Consider the following 24,435-nt stretch of genomic DNA (forward strand, 5'->3'; position numbering starts at 1 on the left):
TTCTTTCAAGGGAGTAGTGGCAGTGCTTGTGGCCACAAGCTGCGAACTGTCAGGTGCAGTGTGGGCACAATCTGTGTGTTGTGTCTGATGCCTCTGGAGCTCTTTCAAATCTAACTGAGCTTCAAACTTAAAACTACAAATTAAAAGAGGAAACAGCAAAAGACTAGAAGTTACAAATCAGACAGAGCTAAAAACAGACCTGTGCACCCGCTCTGGCAAGCACACTAATGAAGGGGCAAGCACAGTCCCGCCTGCCAGGATTGTAGGGCCTAGCCTAGCTCTTCCTGAAGGGCACAGGCTCAACAGCAGCAGACAGCATTTCCCATGGCCCACACAGGGAGGCACGGCCCTGGCACAGTGTGGTGTCCAAAGAAACACCACATATCCTCCTACCATCACAGAGCCATCTAAAAAGGGTTATGATAGCAAATCGTGTTGCGCATGTTCTAACATATCAAAAAAGGTATGAATTCTCAAAGAAAAAAGATATAGCTTAAAAAATAAAGCTTTAAGCGTCTCCTCCCTGAAAGATGCAATGCTTAGGAAACGTGTTTTCTGAAAACACTGCCTATCACTCTACAGCCGGCCAATCCTCAAACTTATCACTACTTTGATAAAGTTCCTTTTCTACAAAATTCACACAATAGACGTCAGTTCCATAAAGTGAGAGCAAATCTAATTCTAAAACTGAAAGCCAGGAGGAACAACCACTTAAGCCTTCTCATATGTTCATCACCACAGCCCATCTCATTAGGAGAAGTCTATAAACTAAGCTTGATAGAACCTGAAAACTGTATATGGTACAGATTCTTTCTGATAACTGCTATCACAGGATAAACCAATGCTAATCCAAAATCAGAAGGAAATGGGGGAGAGCACCCAAGATGTGTGAAATCTTCATTAAACTGGAAGATCAAAACAGAAACTATCTTCTGAAAAATAACATTTGGGGTAGAGGAGCCAGATGAGTGGGTAAAGCGATTGCTGCACAAGCAAGGACCTAAGTTCAGAGCCCCAGCACCCAAGTAAAAAGTCTGGCATGGTGGCACACTCCTGTAGTCCCTGCACGGAAGCAGCAGGTGATTTAGGCAGTGGGGGATCACTGGCCAGGCAGTCTACCAGAAATGGTGAGCCCCAGGTTTAATGAGAGACTCTGTCTACAATAAAAAATCATCAAGGAGGATACCAGGTTAACTCTGGTCTCTACCAACACCCTCAAGTGCTAGCAGCTGTACACACAGGCCCCAGAAGTGCTACAGAGTTATACAGGCTCGACGGGCGTGGTGGTTAACATCCTGAATCCCAGTTCTGGGAGGCAGAGACGGGCAGATTTCTGAGTTCAGCCTGAGGCCAGCCTGAGTTTCATGTAAAGACCTTGTCTCAATCCAAGGGATTGGTGGGCTAAGGGGATTGGATGGTTCAGCAGTTAAGAGCACTTATTTGGGCAGAGAACCCACATGGTGGTGTACAACCATCCCTAACCTTAGATCCCAGGGAATCATTGCCTTCTTCTGACCTCCCTGGGCACCAGGCACTGACATGGAGCACATACATACACGGAGACAACCCCTACATATAAAATAAAAAATATTAAAAAAAACTGCACAAATTTCCAGTAATGCAATTTACTTTTTAATTCTATCAGCGAGTGGCCCGCTTGGATGCTGTCCTACTTGTCAGGCAGAGGAAAGGTCCCCCCCGGGCTGGGCCTCGGGGCCGGGGTGGAGGTGTTATCTGGCTGCCTCTGGCTGCCAGCAGAGTTGCAACAGGAAAGGCTCTCTGTGTTCCTGCTTTACCACACAACACTCACCAGCACAGTACACCTCGCCGACCCAGGACTTGCCACACAACACTCACCAGCACAGTACACCTCGCCTGCCCAGGACTTGCCACACAACACTCACCAGCACAGTAGACCTCGCCTACCCAGGACTTGCCGGGTCCCTCAGAGCCATGGCCTTCTCCAGATTCACAAACAACGTCCTATGGAAAAGCCCGCTCTGGGCTTTTCTGCACTGAAGGAGGTTCTCTCAACTGCAGCATGTACAACTTTTATTCTGTAATTTGTGTGGGTTCCTTTCAGTTTTCCATCTATCCTCCACCCATGCTGCTCTGGCTGCCTTGTGGTCACTTCTGCCGTTCGTGTGCTGAAATGCTACACCGCAGTAAAGGCTGTGATGGATAGCACAGCACACCTCTACAGAGACTGCAGAGCTGACCGACAGAGCATGCCTAGTGCACGCTCACCTAAACTCACTGGAGAGGATTCTAAGGGAAACCACTCCTCATCAGTCTAACCAAGAAACTCAAGAAACAAGGGATAACACAGTAACCACAGCTATGGCAAAAATTCAGTGGATTAAAGAATACACATAACTGGAACAAATGGTACCTCATGGAAAAAAAGAAATGGAACTGAACACTGTCCTATGGAAACTAACCCAGGAGGTATGAAGATCTACGTGTTAAACAAGAAAATGGAATGCTTTTAAACAGATCCCAGAGAAAGCCCTCGTTACTGTCTCACAGTAGGACAGCTTCTTCAGATAAGCATTCATCATCAACTGTCTCACAGTAGGACAGCTTCTTCATCATCAACTGTCTCAAGATGACTTCAAGACACAGACTTTCAACTAAGACACGAGAGGGGAAACTGAGCCAGAGCAGGAAACATCACACATCAACAACAATCCAAACACAGACAGACGCTAAGACCAGCCACCAGACATCAGAAAAGAAGTCACATGTTAACAACAAAGCCCAAAACACAGACATCAGAAAAACAACATACTTAAACACTGGCCAAATGCTTGTGCAAGCATTTTAGAGAAAATACTGGGCTGAGGGATATAGCTCAGTGTAGGCTCCCACACTACAGAAAAACGTCTAAGGCTACCAAGTGGTATCTAGCTTTACTACTACTAACAACAACAACAAATAACAAACACCACGTTGCTTAAAGTCAAAATATCTCATTATGGAAAGGTGAGGAGATAGGATCTCTGTAACGACCTTGCACAGTGCAGCTCTCGGCTGGTTCATCATTGTCTCTGGAAACTGAAGACATGCAAAGGCTACTACTGATCAGCAACTTAAGCCCTAGGCACATGCACTACACACATGTAGCAGATGTCACACTGTTTGTAAGATACAAGATCCCAAGTCACATTCCTGCAAGAGCAGAGTGCCTATGACGAGGAGAATACAGTGTCTGTGATGTGGACAGGCACAGCAGAGCTTTCTGTGATGTGACAGGCACAGCAGAGCTTTCTGTGATGTGGACAGGCACAGCAGAGCTTTCTGTGATGTGACAGGCACAGCTAGTGAGCACTCCTTGGTGTCTGTGTTCTTTGCATGGTTTTTGTTAAACTAACCAAATCAATGTTTCATGATATTTTTATATCTAACTTGGAAGCACTCAAAAGGAAGGTTTAACATAACAGACACTGCACTTAGCACACAGTAGGTGCTCAGCAAGAAGTAGCTGCTGCCACGAGTGTCATGGTGCATCCCTGTAACACTAACATGCTGGAGGCTGAGGCAGAAGGCGAGCCTGGGCTACCGAGACCTGTCTCATGTTAGCTGAAGGAGCCTTATATCCAAGATTCGAATCTCTCAGTTGACTCATGAGACTATGTCAAGTGACTGAGCGTGAGACAGCTGCATTGGTGCATATACACACACTGTTACAGAAAGGGGGGGGGGGTTCACGAGGGCCCTTCATTCCCTCAGGCTTTATACAACTCATGGCTGACAGAGCAGAAAGAGCTATTTTTTTCAGTGGTATAGCCATTGGTAAGATGCCCACGCTGCCATAAGTAATCCTAATGAAACCCATTGGGAGTCACACACACACACACAAGTAAAAGAGAGACTGTGGGAAAAAGTGGGAAGGGAATGTTAATGTGACCCAAATAGAATAAATATAAATATATATATGTGTGTGTGTGTGTATGAAAATATCATAAAGCCCACTGTGAATAATTAATAAAAACTTTTAAAAGATAAAAAAATAAATTCCATCAGCAAGTTAAAACTGATTCCTAAGCTATTGACATCTTTACCAGAGCACTTTAGGTCTTTCATGAAAATACCTACACACTCCCAAACCCGTACGCGCAGTAACGCCCTCACTACCATCTAACTTAACAATGTTTGAAGGCACTAGGCTAACGATGCTTACCACGTTAAGTCTCACAAAGTAACACAACAAGCAGTATAGCTTATTACTGACTTGGAAGCTTGTATTTCCACGTCTGTATTCACCGAGAGCTAGCTGGTTTGATTGGCTAAAGGTCATGGCTACACATCCCAAGGTGACTTATTTCTTTTCCACAATTCAGTGTCCATGGCAACGGCTCTGGGATGACACAGTTCAATGGTACAGAGACTGCCTAGTATGCACTGGGTTCTGGGTTCAACCCCAACTACAAAAACATCAGGGAGTGACATAATGCAGACCCACAGAGGGTGGTGGTGTCTCAACTGAAATGCCCACAGAGCTCAGGAATCAGTGAGCAAGCACACAGAAGGGATGCAGTTAAAGAAGGGAGATGGACCCCAGTGACGTGAGGAGGAATGGGAAGGGAAGGGAGTGGGAGGGCAGGGTGGAGGAGGGATACTAGGAGGGATAATTAACACTAAAGACCTTCTGAACAGTCAAGTGGAAACTATTACTGCAGACGCTTCCTAAAATATAAACTTTACAACATAAAAGGACTTAAGTGGAATCACTCTGTATGGGGGACCAGTGCCCCTACTAGAAATCACAAGGATAACAAATAAAAACTCAATGTCAGAAATGCGTTTCTTCTACTGGGGCTGCTGGCCAGTGAGGTTCCACAGACCCCCCCACCCCCCGCGCCAACATTACAGGCAGTCAGCACTACCCTTGGTAACCTTTCCGAACCTGATGGTAAGACCCTATTGCTGAGTCATAGAACACGGACAGCGTCAAGCTGGAACTGACCTAGAAGCTTTATCCCTACTGGCTCAGTCCCCCGAGTGCTGGAGATCCGCTACTGCAGAAAAGCAATCATCGTATCCAGCTGGGAACTTTATGGCCTGTGATAATGACCAGCCTGGCAATCATGATACAAATGGCATGGAGCAACCAACCACTTTCTGGTGGATTTAAGGCCTGCTCCACAAGGTGGAACACATACCTGGTTCAGTGACTGAGGCCACTGACCCGTGGCTAGACATGTCATAAGTCCTAGGGAAGAGTCTACTATGGTTAGTCTGCTAACAGGACATATTAAACCAACTCCTAATAATTTTTCTCATACCCATCTTAGAGAGAGGATCGTTTTGGCGGGAGATTGTGATTAACACTGAGACCCACAACTGGCCAAGGTACACAGTGTAAGTGATTGTGGAGTGCTTGGCCCTAAGGGAGACATCTGTATACACCCTTCCTCTTCCCATGGTTCAAGATCTTAGTGCAAGAGGGAGCAGAGAGAAAGTGTGGGAAGCCGTCCCCACATTCGCCGTCACAAGATGGCGCTGACAGCTGTGTTCTAAGTGGTAAACAAATAATCTGCGCATGTGCCAAGGGTATTTCTCCACCCCATGTACTCTGCCTTCCCCGTGGCAACAACTCGGCCATGGGCTGCAGCCAATCAGGGAGTGATACGTCCTAGGCGAAGGATAACTCTCCTAAATAGGGACGGGGTTTCGCTTTCGTTTTTGGGCTTGGGGCTTGCACGCTTGCTCCTAAAGATGTAAGCAAGGGGCTTTGGGGATTTACTCTCTTGCTCCTAAAGATGTAAACAATAGAGCGCGCTCTGGCGCTCTGGCGCTCTGGCTCCTAAAGATGTAAGCAAGGGGTTTGAGTTTTTGCACTCTTGCTCCTGAAGATGTAAGCAATAAAGTTTTGCCGCAGAAGATTCTGGTTTGTTGTGTCTTTCCTGGCCGGTCGTGAGAACGCGTGTAAGAGTTGGTGCCGAGAACCCGGGAAGAGAAAACTCGGGACGGAAACTACCATCACCGGCGCAAGGAAGATCCCTCATTCCGGAACCAGAACTGCGGGTTATGGTAATGAAGGTTCCCGTAAAACAGACTGTTGAGAAGGATTCAACTGCGTGAATTCAGAACTCTTCAGCTGGGGAACAGGGTACCCGTAAGTATAGCTTTACAAGGTAAGTCTGGTCTTGAACTTTCTAACGAAATTCAAGACAGTCTATCAGAAGTAAAGTGGGAAATAGCTTTACAAGGTAAGTCTGGCCTTGAACTTTCTAACGAAATTCAAGACAGTCTATCAGAAGTAAAGTGGGAAATAGCTTTGCAAGGTATGTTTGGCCTTGAATTTTTTCTAGTGTTAGGAGCCCTTTTGTTCTTTTTCACATGTTATCAAGTGATTAAGGTAGGGCTGAAAATTCTGGATGAAATTCAGGGCAATCTATCAGAAGTAAAGCGGGGAGAGAGAGTAGGAGCAAAGAGGAAATATGGTACACAGAATAAGTATACAGGCCTTTCCACGGGTCTTGAACCCGAGGAAAAGTTAAGGTCAGGTAAGAATACCTGGGGAGAGATTAGAAGGAAGGAAAAGAAAAAAGAAAAGAAAAAAGATCAATTAGAGAAGCCAGCTCTTAGTAGCTCTGAATCAGATGACGAATTCTCCTCTGAAGAAACAGACTGGGAGGAAGAAGCAGCTCGTTATGAGAGAGAAAAGTGCCAGCCAGATAAAATGCGAGCTAATTGGTCAAGAAAAAAGCCAAAAGCGGCTGGCGAAGGCCAGTTTACTGCTTGGCCTCCGGGCAGTCGGCTTCAAGGTGCACTTCCGCCCTATGCGGAGCCCCCGCCCTGCGTAGTGCGTCAGCCCTGCGCAGAGAGACAATGCGCAGAGAGACAATGCGCAGAGAGGCAATGCGCAGACTCATTCATTCCCAGAGAGGAACAAAGGAAAATACAACAGGCATTTCCGGTCTTTGAAGGAGCCGAGGGTGGGCGTGTCCACGCTCCGGTAGAATATATGCAGATTAAAGAGCTTGCCGAGTCGGTCCGTAAATATGGAACCAATGCTAATTTTACCTTGGTGCAGTTAGACAGGCTTGCCGGCATGGCACTAACTCCTGCCGACTGGCAAACGGTTGTAAAAGCCGCTCTCCCTAGTATGGGCAAATATATGGAATGGAGAGCTCTTTGGCATGAGGCTGCACAAGCGCAGGCCCGAGCAAACGCAGCTGCTTTGACTCCAGAGCAGAGAGATTGGACTTTTGACTTGTTAACGGGTCAGGGAGCTTATTCTGCTGATCAGACAAACTACCATTGGGGAGCTTATGCCCAAATTTCCTCCACGGCTATTAGGGCCTGGAAGGTGCTCTCCCGAGCAGGTGAAGCCACTGGACAACTAACAAAGATCGTCCAGGGACCTCAGGAGTCCTTCTCAGATTTTGTGGCCAGAGAGACAGAGGCAGGCTCTTGCAGCCTACAAGGTCTTATTGTCCACCCTGGAGTTGTAGATCAGGATTGTAAAGGGGAACTTCAGGTTCTCTGTTCTTGTCCTCAAGTTGTCTTTTCTATATCACAAAGGGACAGAATAGCTCAACTAATAATTTTGCCAAGCCTACATGGCTGTTTTCCTTCCTCTGGTATTCCTTGAGCTGCCAGAGGGATTGGTTCTACTGAAAGTGATTCTGATTACTTAATAATGCCTTTAGATTGTTGTCAAATTTTATCTACTCCTCATGTAGGGGTAAACCCTCGTGGCATCAGGCCATTACAGGTCTGGCAAATGGATGTCACGCATATTTCCTCCTTTGGGAGAAATCAATATTTACATGTTTCTATTGACACCTGCTCTGGTGTAATGTTTGCCACACCTTTAACAGGTGAAAAAGCCTCACACGTGATTCAACATTGCCTTGAGGCATGGAGTGCTTGGGGGAAACCCAAACTCCTTAAGACTGATAATGGACCAGCTTATACATCTCAAAAATTCCAGCAGTTCTGCCGTCAGATGGACGTGACCCACCTGACTGGACTTCCATACAACCCTCAAGGACAGGGTATTGTTGAGCGTGCGCATCGCACCCTCAAAGCCTATCTAATAAAGCAGAAGAGGGGAGTCGAGACTCTACCCCGAGTACCAAGAGTGTCTGTGTCTATGGCACTCTTTACACTCAATTTTTTAAATATTGATGCTCATGGCCATACTGCGGCTGAACGTCATTGTTCAGAGCCAGATAGGCCCAATGAGATGGTTAAATGGAAAAATGTCCTTGATAATAAATGGTATGGCCCGGATCCTATTTTGATAAGATCCAGGGGAGCTATTTGTGTTTTCCCACAGAATGAAGACAACCCATTTTGGATACCAGAAAGACTCACCCGAAAAATCCAGACTGACCAAGGGAATACTGATGTCCCTCGTCTTGGTGATGTCCAGGGCGTCAATAATAAAGAGAGAGCAGCGTTGGGGGATAATGTCGACATTTCCACTCCCAATGCCGGTGATGTATAATGCTCAAGTATTCCCCTGCTTTTTTACCACTAACTAGGAACTGGGTTTGGCCTTGATTCAGACAGCCTTGGCTCTGTCTGGACAGGTCCAGACGACTGACACCATTAACACTTTGTCAGCCTCAGTGACTACAGTCATAGATAAACAGGTCTCAGCTAATGTCAAGATACAGGGTGGTCTCATGCTGGTTAATCAACTCATAGATCTTGTCCAGGTACAACTAGATGTATTATGGCAAATAGCTCAGCTGGGATGTGAACAAAAGTTTCCGGGATTGTGTGTTACTTCCATTCAGTATGAGAAATTTACTAGGGCAGCTAATTTGTCAAAAAGTCTTTCTCAGTATATGTTACAGAATTGGACGGCTGAATTTGAACAGATCCTTCGGGAATTGAGACTTCAGGTCAACTCCACGCGCTTGGACCTGTCCCTGACCAAAGGATTACCCAATTGGATCTCCTCAGCATTTTCCTTCTTTAAAGAATGGGTATGGGTGGGATTATTTGGAGATATACTTTGCTGTGAATTAGTGTTGCTTCTTTGGTTGGTCTGTAAGCTTAAGGCCCAAACTAGGAGAGACAAGGTGGTTATTGCCCAGGCGCTTGCAGCTCTAGAACATGGTGCTTCCCCTGATATATGGTTATCTATGCTTAAGCAATAGGTCGCTGGCCACTCAGCTCTTGCACACCACGAGGCTAGTCTCATTGCACGGGATAGAGTGAGTGTGCTTCAGCAGCCCGAGAGAGTTGCACGGCTAAGCACTGCAGTAGAAGGGCTCTGCGGCATATATGAGCCTATTCTAGGGAGACATGTCATTTTTCAAGAAGGTTGAGTGTTCAAGTGTCCTTCCTCCAGGAAAAACAACACGGGACCAGACCAGGACCCCTCTAGGTGATGAGCCTGGAAGGAGATTATGTGTACGGCTCCTTTACCTGCACACTGGGGATTTGACCTCTATCTCCACTCTCATTAATATGGGTGGCCTATTGCTTTTATTAATAGAAAAGGGGGAACTGTGGGAAGCCGCCCCCACATTCGCCGTCACAAGATGGCGCTGACAGCTGTGTTCTAAGTGGTAAACAAATAATCTGCGCATGTGCCAAGGGTATTTCTCCACCCCATGTACTCTGCCTTCCCCGTGGCAACAACTCGGCCATGGGCTGCAGCCAATCAGGGAGTGATACGTCCTAGGCGAAGGATAACTCTCCTAAATAGGGACGGGGTTTCGCTTTCGTTTTTGGGCTTGGGGCTTGCACACTTGCTCCTAAAGATGTAAGCAAGGGGCTTTGGGGATTTACTCTCTTGCTCCTAAAGATGTAAACAATAGAGCGCGCTCTGGCGCTCTGGCGCTCTGGCTCCTAAAGATGTAAGCAAGGGGTTTGAGTTTTTGCACTCTTGCTCCTGAAGATGTAAGCAATAAAGTTTTGCCGCAGAAGATTCTGGTTTGTTGTGTCTTTCCTGGCCGGTCGTGAGAATGCGTGTAAGAAGAAAGGAAGAGCCAGATGTCCCAGGTGACTAAAACAGTGGTTTCTGAACTAACAGGACAGTCATACATATACACTCACAGCAGCTGTGACAAGACCTCTACCAGAGAAAATCCCAGAAGGGAGCGATCAGGTGAAGATGAAGTCCCACCGCTAGGTGAGGAGCTACTGGTAGCTGAAATCTGGTAGAAGAGAAAAAAAATCAGCTTTCTTTAAAGATGTGACCCTGGTAGGTCTAACATACTCCAATAGATGGTGCCACACCTAGAAGTGCAGGCAGCACTACTGGTACTTGGTGGGCTTTTAAGAAATGAGCTACAAAGTTGGGTGGGAATAAAATGGGGAGGTGAATGTAGAAGATAGGGGAGAAAACGAGTATGTTCTCTTGAAGAAGTAACAAAAATATTTTTAAATAGTTCTAGAATTACTGCTAGTATGAGACTTGTGGACTTGTGGACAGACTTATATTCACAAGCTAGATGTGCTGCTACATAGCTATGTGGGGCTTGGATGGACAATTTAAAACTGCGCCCTGTATCTTTATATAAAGATGAGCCGCTATGAGGATTAGCGTTCACGTGCCAGTGATCCTGAGTGTCGCGAAGTGTGGACTGTGGTCCTCAGGCTTCAGTGTGCGCATCATTCACTCGTGGTGAGACAGTGAGTTCTAGGTGCACATCTGCACACTACAAGAGCATTCCACAGCAGGGTCCAGGCCCAGAAGCCATCTCAGCACCTCTTACACCCTTCCCCCTGTGTGACAGCATCACAGGGCTGTTCCTACTTAGTGACCTGCTGATGCACATTCATTGAGCACGAAGAGACTGCATTTTACTGCTGTTTCATCAACAATATCACCAAGTGCTTCTCCACAAAGATTTATCCCACACACTGGGTGGCCGTAACCGGTGAATCATAGCATAAACATTTTGATCCATTAATAATGTATCAAATCAAGACAGTGGGGATGATAGGGTGAATAGAAAAATGTAGTGAAATGAGAAACAAAATCTCTTCAGAGCACGCCTTCTGTGGTAGTAGTGACTGCCTGCCACTGCTCACAGCACAAAATTAACATGAAGTCTAGAGACCATACTCCGAGGTGAAGCCACACCACTGTATTTTCTTAAAATTTACTAAACTTGGTGGAGACAGTACTCACCCTGATCAGAAATGTTATCAGTGTACACTCCATCCTGGTAACTCAGCAATTTAACAACATGTCAGAACAGCATCTAACATTATTTAAAGGAGTAAAAATGTCTAACGCACAGTAAATAAAATCCACAATTTCTGCCACCTTATCAAAGTTCAAAAAATGGACAGTAACAAGGAAAAGGCCAAGGAGAAAAGACCAGAAGTGAATGACACAGAGCAAAGATGAAACTAAACCTGAGCCCAAAACACTCTGCAAATAAGAGAACAGACAGGGCAGACTAGACAGGACAGACTACACATGGCAGACTAGACAGGGCAGACTAGACAGGACAGACTACACATGGCAGACTAGACAGGACAGACTACACATGGCAGACTAGACAGGACAGACTACACATGGCAGACTAGACAGGACAGACTACACATGGCAGACTAGACAGGGCAGACTACACATGGCAGACTAGACATGGCAGACTAGACAAGACAGATTACACATGGCAGACTAGACAGGACAGACTACACATGGCAGACTAGACAGGACAGACTACACATGGCAGACTAGACAGGGCAGACTACACATGGCAGACCAGACAGGGCAGACTAGACAAGACAGACTACACATGGCAGACTAGACAGGACAGATTACACATGGCAAACTAGACAGGGCAGGCTACACATGGCAGACTAGACAGGACAGATTACACATGGCAGACTAGACAGGGCAGACTACACATGGCAGACTAGACAGGACAGACTATACACGGCAGACTAGACAAGACAGATTACACATGGCAGACTAGACAGGGCAGACTACACATGGCAGACCAGACAGGGCAGACTAGACAGGACAGACTACACATGGCAGACTAGACATGACAGGCTACACATGGCAGACTAGACAGGACAGGCTACACATGGCAGACTAGACAGGACAGATTACACATGGCAGACTAGACAGGGCAGACTACACATGGCAGACTAGACAGGGCAGACTATACATGGCAGACTAGACAGGACAGACTACACATGGCAGACTAGAGAGGACAGATAGATTGGACAGGACGTGGTAGACTGGACAGGACAGACTGGAGAGATGAAAATGTAAGCAGACTTTATACACACAACAGAAACCATCCAAGCTGAATGAGAGCAATGTTAAGAGAGCTGGAGGCTCTGAGGACATCACAAATTTCAACTTCTTTGTGTATTGCCTGAGTCCAAAAAAGCACAGGAAAATCCACAAAGAAATGACAGCTGAAATTTTCAAATAGATCCAACAAACTTCAAAAACTCAGGGAAGAATTATGAAGAAAAATGTGTTATTAGGCATAATTAACTATGTGCATCATAAACAAATCGCTTGAAGTCATTACTGAATTTAATGCCACCAAAGAGAAAGAACTCATTTTAGAAGCCTTTGCTTAGAAGTGATACTTAACAGACGAACGGTATCAAGCAGGCTTCTTGTCTTTAAAAACATGTGTACATAAAAATCTAGGAAAAATACTAGTGCTAAGTTCAAAAGCGCTTGCATCACTTCTTCAGTTAAGCAACCACAGGCATCCCCTAAGACGCTCTGCAGCAGTGCACGTGAGATGAGCTAATGTGGCCGTCTGACTGGTGCAAATGTTTCCATGGATACCAAGCATGTTGGAATTGGAGAGCAGACAGGCCTACGGGAGTCGTCCTGAAACGGATGCCTTGTTTGTGCTTAAGAGCTCCCGAATGTGAGGTGCCTTTCTTACACTGACTTCTGACAGTCACAGAAGTGAAGTCTTTTTCTAATACAAAGCCCTGTCAAATGCCATTCACTTTACACCAAAGCCTAGGAAAGAAAAGCATGTCTTGAACTCAATCCAAAGGATTTGTAGTCTTTAAATGAAAAAATGTGTAGAAAGAAAACAAGACACAGCTTCAAACACCTGGGACTAAAGAGTTCGGCTATGACACACAGTGTGAACTGTAATGGCGCCTGAGTGCAGTACTATGGGGTGAGTTCAGAAACATCTGGGCTCTGCAAAAGCCCATCAGTTTTGATCTTCATTCACAGCTGTGTAGCATGTCCCTCAAAATTAAGTGGCAACCACAGTAGCTCACCCGTGTATATACGCATGCACGCGCATGCGTATATACATATGATAGGGACACAAAGCCCCAACTAGACAGCATGCACCACCAAGTAGAAGCTGCAGCACCAGGAATGAGATACAATTTCTTGGTTTTGTTTGTTTTTTTGAGACAGGGTTTCTCTGTGTAGCCCTGGCTGTCCTGGAACTCACTTTGTAGACCAGGCTGGCCTCGAACTCAGAAATTCGCCTGCCTCTGCCTCCCAAATGCTGGGATTAAAGGCGTGCGCCACCACGCCTGGCTGAGATACAATTTCTTGAGTGACTAGCCAAAGGGATCCCACAGACAATGCCTGCCAACACCCTCTGACCACACACCCACCCCCCACCCCCAAATCATAGGCTATTGCCATGGTTATCTGTTAACTTTCCACAACCTGATGGTAAGGCCTGACTGCTGAGCACCACTTACTAAGTCATCAAACACAGAAAAACCTAGCTATTGCCGTTAGAGTGTCCACCCCTCTCCTCTTACCTAGCACTCCTGGTGCTGGGAGTTACTCTGCTACCAGAGGAGAAAAGGAATCAGCCAATCATCACATCGCCCCGCCTCAAACCCTCCAAGCCTGAACCATCCTGCAGACCTGCTTCTAAGATGTATGGTGCAACAGCAGCACGAATATGTTAAGGGAATAACAGACCTCTCTTGGATTAGCTGTACAGCCACTTTATAAGATGGAACAGTTATCAGACACTGCTGTAGGGGCCACAAACCTGAACCAGATGAGGATGGGCCACAGAAGAAATCTTACTACAATTAGTATGCTAAAGGAATATAGCGATAAGATGACACTGTTATCCCCATAGAGCGGCACCGCACTCGGCCTTTACCAGAGAAGCTTTTTCTTGCAGTGGGTGGAAATCAGCACAAGGACCCACAACTAGACAGTCTGTAAAGAATGAGTGACTTGGGAACACTTGGCCCTAAATGGGGTGTCTTCACCAAACCCTTCCCCTGAGGAAGAGAAGACAGAGAGACTGTAAGAGACAAAGGTAGTAGATGACTCCAAGGAAGCTGTCTTCTAGACACAACGGGACTGGTGCACAGAAGAACTCAGAGGGCCTGGGGCAGTACTGAGACCCTTCCCAGCATGGAGCAGAGGAAGTGGACACACAGTGGCAGCCCTAACCATGAAACTATTTACAACTGATGCCTGGTGGGAAAGGTTAAATCACTTTCCTCCAGTGGAGAGCCACTGGGTATATCAGCCATACCCCAAGTTCAAGGCTAGCAGGAACTCTATAGAGTCCAAGGCCAATCTGGACTGTACAGTGAAGCCCTTTCTCAAAAAGAAAAATGAATTACAAAATTAAAAAATGCATTTAAGTTCAACTGACTGATAATCACAGTTGTACAAAAACGTCTAAATAGGCAAGGAAATGTTCTGAAATGACTCCCAAATTGAACTATGCACCAGCTTCCCACCTTTAATGTTAAAGACAGATTTTGGTGTGTCCTTCCTGATAGGAATTATGATTAGGAAGTATGGGTATGACTGGAAATACATATTACAGCATTCACCGGAGCGTCTAGTGCACGGGCCCAGGCTCTGCCGTCTGGGTGACTACCACAGAGGGTGTGCTGAATTCCTGTCTAAATGCCAAGCTCTACTCCCCCGCCCTCCTAGGGTTACCCCTCCTCCAGGAGCTGAGCCCAGAGGCAACTTGGCTTCCTCAGCAGCTCTGAGGAAGTCTTAGAGACCAGTGCACAGCCCTTCATGATGCAAAGGCCATCAGGGAGCATGTCACAAAGTATCTGGGCCACATACTACTACAGCCCGCTACGTCCAGTCACAATAAACTTCGATTCCCTTTAAGAGCAAAGGTAATTCCCTTAGGAAAATGATCTTAAAGAGTAAATAACAGTAAACAAGGCTAAGGATGCAACAACAATTGCACAGGTGGTAGGCACAGGATGGAGACTGAGAAACATGCTTACCATCCACATGCTGGAAGACCCAAATATAGGCAATGGTTAAAACCAATAAAAAGACTTTATATCTGTGTTTTTAATCGTCTCTGTAATTGGTTACACATAAAGAATGATTTTTATTAGGACAGTGTAATTGCTGTCATTAAACAGTGAGTACCGGCCATCTGCCAGGCAGTCTGCCAAATGCCACACATAACTGAATTTCATCTTTAGCAGAACTTTCCGGGCCACTTTAAGTAAAGACCCTTTGCCCAGACAGCCAATTCACAGTGACTGTCTGATGCACTCACATCAGCACTGTTTTCTGACAGGCATCCAACCAAGCCCCTAGCTGAAGCTCCCCACTGGGCCATTCCAAAGACCCGGGAAGTCTCAGAAGGATTCTTCGGCTAGATCACAGGGATGGGCTGATGACATAGCTGCTTAACTTTAAGCATCTAAACCGGAACTAGAGTCCTGGTCCAATCCAAATGTCATGGCCTCCCCCACGGCTGCCCTACACCTAACTCACTAAGATGCTTCTGTTCTCCATACGGCCAACATGCAAAGTCACTTCCACTACAGACTGTGATTTGAGGAGCACTGGCTAGAGGGACACCACAGGGATGGGAGAGGAGGGTGGACTGCCCACAGCTCACAGAGCTGGCTCACAGAGCTAACTGCTGGGCCAGTGTTAGGCCTCAGACCTCTAGTAAAGCCCCCCCCCCCCAAACTCGTGCATCCACAGGGACAAGGCAGCAGCCTAAAGCCAGGCTGAGGAGACCTAGACTGACTATAATTTAAGTGAGAGGAAAACTGAGAGTCTGCCTGGCCCGCTTATTTCTACCAGCCGGATCAAAGGCCCACCTCTAACCCCTCTCCCTCAGAGGGAGCTTACCCTTCCCACCAAGAACGTCACACGAAGGCACTGCACCTCTAAGGGGACACCATGTTAGAGCTCGGTCCACGCAACCTTGTGAGTTTACACCTAAGAGGGAAAACTAGCCTGAGGGGAACGAGAAGGCAAGCCCTCCAAAGTCTGAATTAACACTAATATTTTTTCTGCTGAAGTTAGGATTTTGGGTTAGGCATGATAGCTGTTAAAAATTTTTAAGACGTTGTTTTTTGCTAGTCATTTCTGTTTTGTTACATGGGCTTAATTCCAACTTGTCTGCAGTTGAAAGTACACACTGACTGCCTGCCGCACACCCATAGTATGTGCGCAGTGTCTAATTACAGGTCAGCTCCTTGGGGCAATACTAGACTCAGCGAGTTCAGCACTGACCTGACTACACAGGACTGAGTTGGAAAAGTACAGCACCAGACAGAGGAGCTGCTGCTCCAGTCTTTGACTTCAAGACCAAGCTATGGCGAGGCACGCACATGCCTTTCATCTTAGCATTTCAGGAGGAAGAGGCAGGTGGATCTCTGTGAATTCACGGCCTACTAGCACGTTAGCACACACCCACGAGAGTTTAGGACGGAGTTGAGGCAAGTCATAGAAACACACAGCCAGAGCAGAACCAGGCGGAAAACAAAGGTTCTCCAAAGAATCCTTCAACGGAAACGCCAAAGCTCTGACCAGAAGTGGCTGAGACCAGGAGTGCTGAGACGAACAACAGCCTGTGGGAAGGACCTGAGCAGAGGAGAGTAGCGCCTCCTTTGAGACACTGCAAGGGGCTGGGACATTACAGCCAAGAAAACCAGGGCACCTGAGGCCATGCACAGGAGACAGAGGCTTGTGAGCCTGTCTCCACAGGCCTCAGCCAACCACTACTCTAGCAGGTAAGATAGGCAAACTGGTACACACCTGTCCAACACGACTGCGATTTTATTATTTCCATGTGAGGCTTCCCATCTCTAGTCACACGTCTCTTCAACACTGGGGTACATTCCAGCAGGTCAGCCACCAGACATGACCTGATGCAGTCAGCAATCTCAGCACACAGGTGGCAGAGATGGCAAAACTTGGTGCAATAGCACACTGTTCTAACAAGTAACAGTGCCCACACACACACACACACACACACACACACACCAGTAAAGAGCAGTAAACGTACCAACCAGAAACGTGTTTATTATCACTTTCAAGTGTGTATACTCTGTGTGATTTATGTGCTAGATTTCTAACAGCTGGCAGTACAGAAGGACAACCTAACCATGAGAGCGGCACACCAGCGGTGACCCGCCACGCAAAAGGAGGTCTGCAGCTCCATTATACCCTCATGGGACCTCAATGTTTCAGAGTCATCACGTATGAACGGTGGCCCTCAAAGCCAGCCCAAATTCTACTTGAGAGAATGACCCCTAAGGAACTGTGAAAGACTTAAGCACATAAGCTGCCTCCTAAGACGTAAAAGAAAATGGAGACACCACAAAAGAAATGGAGACACACATGTAAGACTTACCTCATAAAGAAAAGAACAACTTTTTATAAATAAAAAATGGAATAAACTGAGGAGGGTTTTAAGCAGAGGTTCAAGGCTTCCAGATAAAAATACACAAGGTTTTTGTTTGTTTCTTTCTTTGTTTTTGTTCTTGTTTTTCAAAACAGGGTTTCTCTGTACAGCTCTGGCTGTCCTGGAACTCACTGTAGACCAGGCTGACCTGGAACTCAGAAATCCACCTGCCTCTGCCCCTCAGTGCTGGGATTAAAGGCGTGCGCCACTTATCTTTAATTGTGTTGTTCTCCCAACCAAGGCCAGCATGGAACTTACTGGCAATAGAGATCTTGAGGCCCTGTACGTTCCAGGCGTAAAAATCACAGGCAGGGGGCTGGTGAGATGGCTCAGTGGTTAAAAGCTCTGAGGTCCCAAGTTCAAATCTCAGCAACCACATGGTGGCTCACAACCATCCGTAACAAAATCTGATGCCCTCTTCTGGAGTGTCTGAGGACAGCTACAGTGTACTTACATATAATAAATAAATAAATCTTTAAAAAAAAAATCACAGGCAGCTTCTAAGAGAATTTTCAATATGCAACCAACATGTACACATGAAGGTAGTGCATGAAGCACTCGTGGCTCCCTGGCTCGCCTGTGAGGCTCCTGAAACCCAGCACAAGCCCCTCACCAGCACCTGTGCACTCTCCGCCTCTACTCCAGGTCTCATCACACTCTCAGTCTATGGCCCCCAACAGGTTAACAGGCACTGATGGACGTAATATTAGCAGATACCAGATGCAAAAGGAACTCAAACGTGATGCTCACCCAATGGCTATAACACACATGCATACACATGCACACATTTCATACTTGAAAAAATCACGTAAAAGTTAAAGGGTTTCCTAAATCAGGTAATTTTCAATATTTTATGACACTGTCTGAGATGGGGTAGTCCTCCCTACATACCAGAAAAAAAAATACAAATTAAGGAATTTAGCACTGAACTAAGTAACCATTAGTTTAAGGATAATTACAATTCTTCCAAGGCTATGACTAAGCATAATAAAGCCTTTGTAAGGAAAGATTTTTAAGGACACCTAAGAAAAACTGATTTGGTGAAGAATCAAAGGAAGTTGGTTCTGTCAGAGCTCCTGGGGTACGAACACAGGAAGAGAGCTACTATAAATGGGGCATAAGGAGAAAGCCGCTGACGTCACTCACAGGACTGACAACCACTGAACACAGAGTACACAGTGACTTTACAGTGACAGGCTTGTGCTGTGGGATTCCTGTGCTGCGTGAAGCCTGCGTGTGCAGCCTGAGTGTGCAGCTTGAGTGTGAAGGCTGTGTGTGAAGCCTGCGTGTGCATCCTGCGTGTAAAGCCTGCATGTACAGCCTGAGTGTGCAGCTTGCGTGTGAAGCCTGTGTGTACAGACTGCATGTGAAGCCATTACTTAAAATGCTTCTCTCTGCCACTAGTCTTTCCTGCACCTGTGTGCCCATGCCATCCGTGTCTGGAACTCAGCTGCCTGTGCCACCTGAGCCTGGTGCTCTGTGCCTCCTGGGTGCTCTCTCTGCGCCACTTCAGCATTGTCTGCTGCTATGCTCCCACGTTCACAGCCTAGTGTCCACCTCTCTGAGCATCCCGCTCTGGCTGTCACCCAAGAGGCTGTCACCTTTCATCCCAGGTCACTCGCGCTACAAGAATCTCCTTGTGTATTTTAGGTATCTAAAGCTGACTTTCTATGGAACAGCACTTCTGGCTGCCGCCGTGGCTGTTTACATTTCTGGGATTGTCACTGCTGAGTGCAGATTTACCCTGGGTGTGAGTCATATTTTCCTGCTTCCTGGAATGACTAGTTTTATGTTTCTGTTTTGTTTTGTTCTGTTCTGTTTTGGAAGGTCTTATTATGTAGCCCAAGATGAGCCTCCTGCCTCAGCCTCCTCAATGCTGGAATCACAGCCATGTACTGTAACTGGTCATTTTTATTGGATACTGATGTCATAAAGTTAATATTGTTACTTGGACTTTGCCGTCATGCTTTAGGATCTGGGGTGAAGGGTAGACTGCTGTAATTTATTTCTAACTCCCTGCAACCCTCATGCCTCCTCTCAAGTATGCTGAAGGCAATGGCACAGAAAAGCAGAGAAGCCTTTCTCTAGGCTAGTCTGGCCCTGCTGCTAAGCCAGGAACGCCAACTCTCTCCTGAGTGCCCTAAGAAAGACTTCAGCATCACGCTGGCCTTCCGGCTGGCTCTGCAGATTCTCCTCGAACAGCAGCAGCACTTCTGTGCCTGGCTCTGCCTGATCTTGAGTAGTGTGTGCCCTAAACACATGTGTCTGTGGCTGCAGAGCCCAGAGGCCTGACAGACAGCAGGCGCCTGCAGCCTTTTCTGTAGTCTTCCTCTCAAGGACTCTCCCTCAACCTCTAACTGCCTCAGCTCCAAAGTTCAACCTGCCTCTCCACCCTGCTGCCTGGGGCTGCCTCTGTGCACCTCAGCCTGACAAGCTATCCAGGAAGAAAGAGGCTCCTCTGCCTGCCTCCTGTCTCAGGACTTAGGGTCACACTGCCTGGCACTCAGTGTCACAGGCAGGCACTCTACACTTAACCTTTATTCTACCTTTCTTGGCTTTGTTTACTGTTATCACTAAAAGGAAGTACATCCATATTTTTATAACCCAAAAAGTTGTTCTTTTGATCTGTTTTTTTTTTTTGGGGGGGGAGAATTGGGGTGTGATTTTTTGTTTTGGGTTTTTGTTTTGTTTTGGTTTTTTGGTGTTAGAAAGTGAAATAACACTACTTAATTTACAACATGTATGGGAAAAGCAATACTTGACAAAGAGTCAAACTACAACAAATCTAAACACTTCATTTATAACAGGGAAGATAGATAGATAGATAGATAGATAGATAGATAGATAGATGGATTCCTTTAGGGAAAAAACAGATGGGAAATTCTATTAAAAAAATAAATTGATACAAAAGAAAAAAATTACCTGGTTTTAAAAGTGAAAATATTTACAGATAGTCAAATTCAACATATTTGTTGGTATCAATTAACCTCATCTGGTTCTGGCCCCAGTTTCATATAATGCATGAGAGCACAAAGATTCTTGTAAGACTTAGCTTTAAGGAAGATTGTAAAATATCTAAAAGAATTAATAGGAAAACTGACATCACTTAAAACACCAAACTACACAAAAGTGACATTATTTCTCAGATACAGATGGTTCTCCTATCTGAAACTTTGCATTACAGTAATAAACCTGCTTACAAGGGTAATTGTACCTGTATGGACTCTCACCATTTCTTTATAGCTCAGTACCAAGCTGATTAATCTCTAGAACCTCTGCCATCTTTATGTGCACACAGGACCTTTGCTGAGGCAGTACACAGCCTGACACACGTTGTGTGGACTCTGCCATGGAAAGAACAAAGGACAGAGACACGTGCACCGATTCCACAGAGTCGCAGAGAACAGTGACTGACCTAGCCTGGACAGGGACGAAAATGAGGGCTCCTGTCCCTACTTTCACAGCTTACCACAACACTTTGTGATTAACCAGCTCCATGCTGAGCCACAAAGACATGGCTAGACAGTGAAGTCAGATGTGTCACCGATGGAACAGAACTGAGAATCTGGAATAGCCCCCATTCCAACGGCCATCTAGTTTGAGCTTCAGTGATCAATATTGTTCAGAGGAAAGCGTACTCAGCAGACAGCACATGGACAGCCAGGCGTCCGAAAAGGGACCAACTGGAGCTCGAGGCAGAGAGAGTGAACTTGGAATGGAAGAGGAAGAACTAAGACATTTGGCAGCAGGCAGGAGTGTCTTGGTGAGACCTTACATGCAGCAGTGCCATCTTAGTGGTACAAAATCCTCTGCCAAAGAAACAAAGGCCAAGAAACTGTCATCATCAAACTGCATGTCCTGTGCAATTAATTATAAATGAGAAGGTAACAAAGCTCACAGTACAGGAGGAAACGTTTGCAAGTCCTAGATCTGATCAGAGACCTGTCCAAAAGGCACAGTGAGGCGATACACAAGACAAGCTAATCAAAACCTGTGAGCAGTCTACACCCAGGAGGACAGGCCAATAGTCAGTATTGACACTGAAACAGAGGAAATAGAACCCTCTACACTGCAGGTGAGAACACCAAACTGTGTGGCCAAGCTGAGCAAGTAAGTGATTAGCAATTCTACTCCAGTACTGATGTCCTGGGAATGGAAGGCGTGGAGGTAGAGACTTCCAACACATACTTCAAGAGAGGCACAAGTCTGCATTCCAACATAGGAAGGGTGCCTCACCTGTCTTTCGAGGAAACAGAACAACAGTATGTCTGGCAAATCCCAGGCGCAGGGAAGGGCCTGTGCTAGCCCATTTTAATCACCTACTAGTCCAATTCTGAAAAAAATTACTTTAAAAGCCACCAGTAAGCGAGATGCCTTTGAAAAGAAGGCACTTCTATTTATATGAGGACAAGAAGAAACTGGGACCTAATGACAGGCTCTGCACTAGCTCTTGTTCAGCTACCACACCCAGGAGACTCTAAGGTGTGTAACTCCACCGTGCAAACAGAAACAGAAGCCTTGCATGAGGAGCCCGAAAGCAAAGTGTGCTTTGGCCTTTCATTAGTTCCACTTGCTCATTTACATTTCATTCTCAGAAAACATGAGCATGTTGAGAAAGAAAAGGCAGCGTGCCAAGAATCAGTAGGGCCGGCCACACAAGAGGCCATACGCACCGCGGTTATGAGGCAAGGTAACAGAGCACAAAGCACGAGCCACGCACATCGTGTGAGCAGGCGAGCATCTCCCACCACACCCAGCCACCTTCTTTTCTTCCTCCTCGAGTTGATTTGAGCCGTGGTGTTTTATCACAACACCAGAAACCTTAAGACAAGCCTTCTCTCTAGCTTATTTCTGTGGCTCTCTTACTACAAGCAAACCCAGAATCTCACACCAGTGAAGTGTCAAAGCAAAATCACCAAGTCTTCATGCCAAGGGTAGCCTTGTGGTGCAATAAAGACCACATACCTGAGGCACACTCGAATCAAAGGCTAATGCTGAATATTTTCTCTCAAATACTATGCCTGCCTATTATACCATATAGAATTCGTTTCAAACTATTTTGATTTCTCTTGTTTTCAATTGTTTTATTATATTTCCATTCATCCATCACTGTATCTTGCTTACTTCTGCCCTCATGCCACTCTCCAACTCCAAACAGAACTCCTCTGGTTACAGCTCATATATAAATGCGTGCATATGTGCTGCTGCCCCTAGAGGCATTGCAGGTGTGGCTGCTGTGTCATACGTGCATGTGTCAGTAGGTGGCAGAGGGGAGACAGGCTAGGTCTACCTAGGCTCAATCTTCTGACCTATGAACAGCTGAGTGACTAGTAGCCTAGCATTTCCTGAACAAGGGAAGCCTAAGATGATGACCAAGCCAGCACCAGGGGTCTGAACAGGGAGCTAGCCTGAGACAATCACTACCAGTTAAGCAACACACAGGCCCAGGTGGGCTCCCAGGATGGGGAGCAAGTGGGAGACTAGAAGAACCTGCCTGGGATGGTGGACCCCTGCAGGAGTGAGCCTGAGACAGCTGATCTTCACATGGGTCCACTCAGCCAGGCCAAGCAAGGAGCGAGTCTGAGAGGACCACCAGACTACTGCCATGGGGCCTGGACAGGGAGCTAGCCTGAGAGAACCACCAGTCTGGTGCTGCACAGGCCTGGGGGGATGGGGAGGAGGCAGACCATACCCAAGATGTTCCCCTACCCAGTGACATAATACACAGATGGGCAGAGGACTCCTGGGGCCACTCTTGGGCAGGCTCCAGATACTCAGAGACTCTGGGCACCACTAAGAAGACCATGTATGTGGTAGAGTGATGAAGAGAAAGACAAGCAGAAGGATGTGGGCACAGGGAAGAGAGGCAGAACTGGAGACTTGAAGGTAATGAGGAACAGCCTGATGAAGAATAGCCAGTGATGTCACCTGGGACCATGGTGGGGTCCTGGTCTGTGTTACCACCAAGAGGCTACATATGTGTCCAAGGCCCTGAAGCAGCAGGTGTCTGTTATCACCAAAGGGCAAGCAGATGTCCCTAATCTGAGTGCTGTCTGGAGACATGATGTCTGAGGGCTGTGCAGAACTGGCCCATTATCCCCCTCACCTGGGCATTTTTAGGGGAGAGCTGGCCCTGGAGGCAGGAGAGTAGGAGAGCTGGCCCTCCACATTGTTGGAGCTGCCGGTGAGTCAGGATGATGGAGAGATCTCCTCCTCCCTCCTCGCCCCTAACCACCTGCAGTAGGCAAGAGACCTGGCCCTGGGGTCATGAGAACAAAAGGGCTAGCCCTGGCCCTCACCAGGGGCAGACTCTTGGAGAGGAAGCCCTGCACTTGCCTGGGCAGCACAATAGAGCTGACTCTGGTAACAGGGGCATGGGTGAGCTGACACTGAGGTGTTGAGTGTGAGCACTGGAGAGCTGACCCCATAACTTGACCATGTAGCAGTGTGAGCAAGGGAGAGATGCCCTCCCCTCCTGTCACCCCTTGCCATCTACAGCAGCAGGAAGCCGCTAGGTCATCAGAGCTGGAGTACAGACACTGTCTCTGCTGTGCAGTGGCAACGATCCCCTTCCCTCCCTTTTACCTTTGTCACCAGAGTGGCAGTTGAAGAAATAATCTCCAAAACTCAATTTTAAAACACTGTGCCAACAGAGACAGAGCGAAATGTAATCACTGTTTGTGGGACCAAAGCAATGGCAACGTGAGGATTTTCTGTAAAGACGTAGACACACTTAAGATTAGGGTGACGACTTCAGGGGCTCGAGAGAGGCCAGGGTTGGATTTCTAGCACCCACATGTCGATAGACCACAGCCATTTGTAACTCCAGCTC

General features: G+C 46.7%; 1 protein-coding gene and 1 pseudogene across 4 annotated transcripts in view; one reads left to right on the plus strand and one right to left on the minus strand.

The window, feature by feature from the left end:
• Map3k4 (mitogen-activated protein kinase kinase kinase 4) overlaps window positions 1-24,435 on the minus strand; it is a 91,176-nt gene that overhangs the window by 50,609 nt on the left and 16,132 nt on the right. The window lies entirely within an intron of this gene.
• On the plus strand, window positions 22,807-22,946 carry Gm24794 (annotated as a pseudogene).

The sequence above is a fragment of the Mus musculus genome, chromosome 17, assembly GCF_000001635.26.
Source record: "Mus musculus strain C57BL/6J chromosome 17, GRCm38.p6 C57BL/6J".
Lineage (NCBI taxonomy): Eukaryota > Metazoa > Chordata > Mammalia > Rodentia > Muridae > Mus > Mus musculus.